Raw genomic sequence first — 7,085 nt, 5'->3', positions numbered from 1 at the left:
AGTATTTTATAAATTCTAGATATAAGTCCCTTGTCTGACATGTCATTGCCAAAAACTTTTTCCCAGTCTGTGGCTTCCCTTTTTACCCTGTTAGAGAAGTTTCTGGATGTGCATAGGGATTTGATTCTTAGAAGTCAAATGGTATTTCTATTTCCAACTTTTTGAGAAAGCACCAAACTACCTTCCATTGTGGTTACACCATTTTACACTCCCACTAGACCTGAATAAGGATTCCAATCTCTCCACAACCTGGTCAGCGTTTACTGTTCACTGCTCTGTTGAACTTTGCTATTGCTGCTGGGGTGAGATCATATCTCATATTTGTTTTATTTGCATTCCTCTGATAGCTGAGGACTTTGAACATTTCTTCATGTATTTGTTTGAATGTCTACTTTGATGAAGTATCTATTCATATCTGGTGCCCATTTTGTGATTGGATTGTTTCTCTTTTTCTTGTTGACGTGATGGAGTATTCTATACATTTTAGATATGAGTCTCGTATCAGATATGTCATTACTAAATCTTTTTCCCTGAGTTTGTGGCTTTCCTTTTTACCCTGTTGGAGAAGTTTTTTGATGTGCATAGAGATTTGATTCTTTGAAGGTCCCATTCATCTATTTTGCTCTTTCCCAGTTCTAGGAAGAATTTTTAGGTAAGTCAAAACAGATGCATGGAAATCCAAAATCTCTGTAAATGTTCATTAAAATTATTAAAAAAACAGATGCAAATCTCTCTATGAAAAAGTGTAGTTAGTGGCAAGGATGGTGAAACTTGGTCTCACATATTTTGAGCATGTTGTCAGGAGGTGTCAATAAAAGAAAGGAAGACCAAGAAAGACCTTTAGTGAGGTGGATTGTCAGTGAGTGAAACAAGAAGGTTAAGCATGGTGGAAGTCATGAAGATGGTACAAGATAGGGCAAGATTCCCATCTGTTTTTCATAGGGTCACTATGGTTTGTAGTCAACCAAAGAAAGTGCATGCATAAGGCTTTTACATAGCCTTACTTTATTGTTATGTGCCACTGAGTCAGAGTTGACTCACAGTTGGCTCTGCAGTGCATTTTCAGAGTCTGAAAATCACATGATATGAGATGAGATGAGATGAGATGAGATGAGATTGCCCATCTCTCTCTTACAGAGCAACTGCTGGATTTGAACCACCTGCCTTTAGGTTGGTAGTAACACTCCTTACCACTAGGCCACCAATACTAGAACATATTCAAAGCTCTGTTAGTGACTTAAAAGCTGCACATGGATAGATAAGTTGTGTGAAAAGAGGGCAATATATGACAAGGACTTGCTTTGACATCATGATTAAATAATTGCATAAATTAATAAATTGTATAATGCAGGTGCAAATAAGTAACTGAATGAAAAGCTAATATGATTTGTAAACTTGCACTTAAATCACAGTAAACTTTTTTAAAAGAATTGAGTATTTTTAAGAAACAGTTGCACAAGCTGCAAGCGAAGGTGAAAGTGATAATAAATTGTTGCAAGCAAAGGCTGGTTTAATCATTTCAAAGGGAGGGCAGATTTACACGGCATTAAGGACAAACACAAGATGTCCATATGTCAGACATTTGTAAACCAGAACAAGGAAACATTGCATAGTTCAAAATCAGGAGAGGTGTAGGTCAGGAATGTATCCCATCTCCATATCTTTTCAATTTATATATGGAACAGATCATCCAAGAAACTAGGATCTATGAGGATGGCTGTGGCATCAGGATTAGAGGAAGATTCATCAACAACCAGTGTTATGCATGTGACACTATCTTGCTTGCAAAAACTGAGGAGCATCTGAGGCATTTGCTACAAAACATCAAGAACCACAGCCTTCAATGTGAATTGAAGGTCAGTATCAATAAAACAAAGATTCTCTTCACTGGGCAGACTGGCAGAATCATGATAGATGGAGAAGAGATTAAGATTATTGATAGTTTCGGGAGCCACCCGCCCTACCTGAGGAGAGGTCACAGCGTGGAGGTCCTGTGGCCACTTCTGCCACTGAGTCAAGTGTCTGGTGCCACCATGGCCTACTGCCAGCAAGAAGGAAAGGATCGAATCATATTTGTGACCAAAGAAGACCATGCAACTCCAAGCAATGCAGAGATGGTGGCTGATGACCCCAATGATCCATACGAGGATATTGCCAAACGGAGACACTAACTGGAACTGCCCATGCCTCAGAGGAACGGCTAGTGGCCCCTGTAGGGAGCAGTTCAAGTTAGCCTAGGCCTGCTTCCACTATAGCACAGAGGATGTCAAGGGGTCAGACTGTGTAGACCAGTTCCAGGCCACGCAGGAATGCATGCAGAAACACCCCGACCTCTATACCCAGGATGATGATGGTGATGACGATGATGATGACGATGACGAGGAGAAGCTAGAAGGTTTAGAGGAAACAGCTCCAACTGAGACTACTGCAGCCAAAGCAGAGGAGAGCTCAAGTTAATGAATGCCACAAGCCTGTGCTCCGGTCCTTCCATTTCAGATTGATATGGACCTATTTAAAATTGCCTTTCAGTCATTTTCAGACAAGTATTTTTTCTTCTTCTGTTCTGTGCACTGTAATGTGCAAAATAACTTATTTTCAGGATCAATGATCTTGGCCCTTTTTCAGATACCCTGAAGGAAAAAAAAATAATGACAAAACGAGTGGTTGTGTACGTATGTCTCACACGTAAACGTATCTGTGAATGTAGCGGCCACTTTTGAATTCTCATTTCTCAGATTGCCCTGGATGTTACCACTTTAAAATAATGTTCTGAATATTCTCAACAACCAAAACGTCATTATCCAGGAGTGTTTCTTGTGAGTGGACTGATTTATTCTAATATATTATGTCACTTTTTAGTATGTTTCATATTCCTTTGGGAAATTAAATAGAAACATAACTATATCTTCCTTTAAAAATGCTGGTATGAACCATTCCTAATAGAATAAAAAGACCAGATTATCAGATAAAAAAAGATAAAAAGACTGTTGATAGTTTCAGCTTGCTTGGCTCCACAATCAACACTCTTGGTGCCAGTAACCAGGAAATTAAAAGACAATTTGCACTGGGAAAATCTGCTGTCAGAGACCTCTCCAGAGTACTGAAGAGCAATGATGTCAGTCTGGAGACTAAGGTGCACCTGATCTAGGCCATGGTCTTTGCAATTACTTGCTATGCTTAAGAGGGCTGGACAATTGCTAAGGATAATAGAAGAAGAATTGATACCTTTGAGTTGTGGTGTTGGAGAAGAGTGCTGAATAGACTATGGATTGCTAAGAGAACAGGCCCATCCTAGGGAAGGTGAAACCAGGCTTCTCTTGGAGGCAAGGATTTTGAAACTCCATCTGACATATTTTGGGCATGTTGCAAGAAGGGACCAGTCCTTGGGGAGGGACATTATGCTTGGAAAGGTGGATAAACAGTGCAAGAAAGGACCCTGAACGAGATGGACTGATTGACATAGTAAGTAGGTAGGTGTGCTAGAAACAATGAAGTTGGCTCAAAATAGAGCAGGGTTCAGAGCTATTGTACATAGGATTGCTGTGAATCAGAATCGACTTGGCAGCACATAACAACAACTTGCATTCTAGGAAGCTGTGGTGGCCAAGTGGTAAGAAGCTGCACTGCAAACCCAAAGGCACATTGTTTGAATCTACCAGCTGCTCTACGGGAGGATGGGCAATCTCCTCCCCTGAGATTTATTGCCTCTGAAAATGCACCAGAGGGTTATTTGACAGCACACAACAACAATCTGTATACCAGTAAAAAATCAATATGCTTGGTCACACCTGGATGCAAGGAAGGGTAGAAAGTGCAAAATCTGAGCAGCAGCTGTTTTCTGACAACTACCTGTACCAAAGAAAGGGAAACACAAATACTAGTGGTCATGCTATGTATATAAAGAAAAATACTAAGAATATATACCACCAATCTCTTAGCAGGAGCTACCTCTAGGGAATAAAATGAAAAAAAGATGGAGAGATTCTCACTTTTATTTTAAACAAGCAATATTTTATAATACAAATACATATAAAGTTTATTATCATGAAGGAGAGCATAGTGGGCATAGTTCATTAAAGTATTAAGCAAACTCTGTGTTATCTGTTGTTATTTTTAGCAATATATATATTTTTTTTTAATTTTTTTTTTTTTTGCCTAGGCCTAGGGTCAGAAAAAAAGAAGAGTGTGGATTCAACATTTAAGCGCCAAGTTGTTACCAAAAAGTTTGCTGGTTTGGTCTCATCCAATAGATACACATATTTGGTGAAGAGATCACATACAGACTACAGCCTACGAAAACTTTGCTCGGCTGCTTACATCAACCACCTCTCAATGAGCAGAGATCTAGCTTGATTAGGAACTTTAATCATGAACTTCTGTTGGTATTTTTCTCTACTCACCATATATGTGGCAAGAGCACCAATCAGGAGCCCAGCCTATCCTTCTCGGAAGTCTCTCCCTTTTCTATTTTTTTATTACTCAGCACTTATTGGATTTTTGTTTAATTTTGTCATTGTTCTTAGTGTGGATGGGGTTTGTTGTTGTTTTTGCTATTTTCAATTCTTTCCACCTTCTCTTCTTCTCTCTAGCTTCTACGCAACCCCGTTTCCTACTGGTCTCTCTCTGTCTCTTTGTCTCTCTCTCTCCCCCACCCTACCTCCAGCCCTGTTGCCCTCCTTTTTCATTTTTCTAGTCTATTCTCCTTTTTGTACTCCTCTTAAAAACTCAAACTAAGAGGGGTACTGTTTTCTTTTATTCTTGTTCTTGGCTTTGTTTGGGTATATTTTTTGTTGTTTCCCTTCTTTTTTGTCTCATATGACAAGAGACAATGACAATATCCGACCACACACACACCTCTGCAGCTTCACCTACCAGGCAAAATTAAAGACCAGCTTCTCTTCTATCTGATCTGCTAAAGACTGCAACCAACACTGGCCCAATCCGTCCTCAACTGCTCTACATCAACAGCGAACAGAGAGCTACACACACACTACTCCACTCCTATCAGACATGACAGAAATAGACGATGAGACACTAGGAATTATCAAATAAGCAGGTGGTGCGACACCCAGCTTACACAGCTTACAAAGCTTCATCAGATAGATCACAATAAGATAACATAAAGTCAAGAGCACTACAATGTCTGAGGCAGCATGCAATTTTAAAATCATTTCAGAAGTCAGGATAAAATTGCACCAAAAGTGACCAAAATAAAGAACCTGAAAATCTTTCAGAGGAAGAAAAGATCTTGGATAAGGAGTTCAAGAGAATGATAGTTAGATGAGTCATTCTTGGATGGTTACCAGGGATGGGAAGAGAGGTAGATGAAGAATTACTAGGGATAAAAAGAGACAGACAAGGAGGCAGAAACTATCAATAGGTAAATTTTGGCACATGAACAGGAGGGACCAGGACTTGGAGAACGACATCATGTTTGCAAGGGTAGAGGGACAGTGCAAGAGAGGAAGACCCAGGATGAGATAGATCGACTCAGTGACTGGAGATATGGGATTAGGTGTGTCAGAGATGATGAGATTGGCTCAGGATAGGGCAGGGTTCAGAGCTAATGTGCATAGGGTTGCTATGAGTCACAGGCACTCTATGGCACATAACAACAACAAGAGGTAACTTTGGTGTAAGGAAAGGCAATGTACATTTTTGATGACATAATCAATGGTATAAAGCAAAATATGGTATGTGGGTGATTGAATTAAAAAATATAGGACTTGCAAACTCAAAAAGTATGAAACATAAAAAGCCCCTCTGTGGCACTTTTCCTGTGTCATATAGGGCTATTGTGAGTTGGCGTTGACTTGACAGCACCCAACAACAACAGAGACAAAAATATTACTCAAGAAAACAGCATTCTGTCACATATCTCTCTAATGGTGGGGAGAGCCAAGTGTCTTTCTCCCTTTAATAACATTTCATATTCATAGCAGAGAACCTTAACAGAGACTATAAACTCAGGAAGCCGTGGGAAAGTAGCCTCAGAAGCACCTACAGTGGAACACATTATATGCACTTCTCAAACATATATGTAAAAACCCAAACATAACTCTCCAAAAATGAGATGCTAAGTTTTAATTTTTGCAGAACATGAAGGACACTCAGCTTCTCTAATTTTACTTAAGTGCAGAATTTTTTTTTTGCTTGTAGAGAAAAAAGGTAATCATTAGCATGAAAAGAGTGAATAACACTATTTATAACTAACAATATACAGAAACAAATTCAAGTTTCAAATACTTGTTGAGAGAGAAGGAAGTAAAAAAAAAAACAGGACCTATGACATCTGGACCCACCTGAAAATCACATCATGAACCTCTGTGGAAGATCACAGGAGTCTGGTTCTGTCCTGAATCACTTGTTGATACAACAAATTATTATCATGTGCCTAGAATTGATGCCTTTGAGCTGTGGTGCTGGAGAAGAGTATTGACTATATCATGGACTGCTAGGAGAACAAACAGGTTGGTCCTGGAGAGGGTGAAAACAGGCTGCTTCTGTATACTTTGGGCATGTTGCAAGGTGGGACCAGTGTTTGGAGGGGGGCATCATGCTTGGAAGGATAGAGGGACAGCACAAGAGAGGAAGACCCTCGATGAAATGGATTGATTCAGTGGCTGGAGTAATGAGGGCAAGTGTGTCAGAGATAATATAGTTGGCTCAGGATAGAGCAGAGTTCAGAGTATTGTACATAGGGTTGCTATGAGTTACAAGCGACTTGAAGGCACAAAATGACAACTATGGGTCAGAAAGCTCTGGTAGCCGAGTGGGAAAGAGTTGTGCTGGTAACCTAGAGTTGTGTGGTAGAATCAACCAGCTGCTCCATGGGAGAAAGATGGGCAGTCTCTCCTCCCATGTGATTAACTATCTCTAAAAAGTCACTGGATGGTCAGCTGGGGGTTGTTTCTGAATCAACAGTACGTAACAACAACTATGGGTCAAGATTCCCACAGGTGCTAAATATAGAACTGAACAAAACAAAACTTGATCCTCACTGAATTCACATTCTAGAGGGTGGAGGCACAATACACAAAAATTCAAAGGTACATGACCTGTCAGGTGGTAAGAAGTGCCTTAGG

General features: G+C 39.9%; 1 pseudogene; it reads left to right on the top strand.

Annotated features, from left to right (window-relative positions):
- The first annotated feature begins 2,033 nt into the window (after positions 1 to 2,033).
- LOC102848964 lies at positions 2,034 to 2,457 on the top strand (annotated as a pseudogene).
- Positions 2,458 to 7,085: the final 4,628 nt, after the last annotated feature.

Source organism: Elephantulus edwardii, unplaced genomic scaffold, assembly GCF_000299155.1.
Source record: "Elephantulus edwardii isolate Elephantulus edwardi_28Jun2011 unplaced genomic scaffold, EleEdw1.0 scaffold00109, whole genome shotgun sequence".
Classification (NCBI taxonomy): Eukaryota; Metazoa; Chordata; class Mammalia; order Macroscelidea; family Macroscelididae; genus Elephantulus; species Elephantulus edwardii.
The sequence above is the reverse complement of the archived record's forward strand: the minus strand, read 5'-3'. Positions and strand labels throughout refer to the sequence as shown.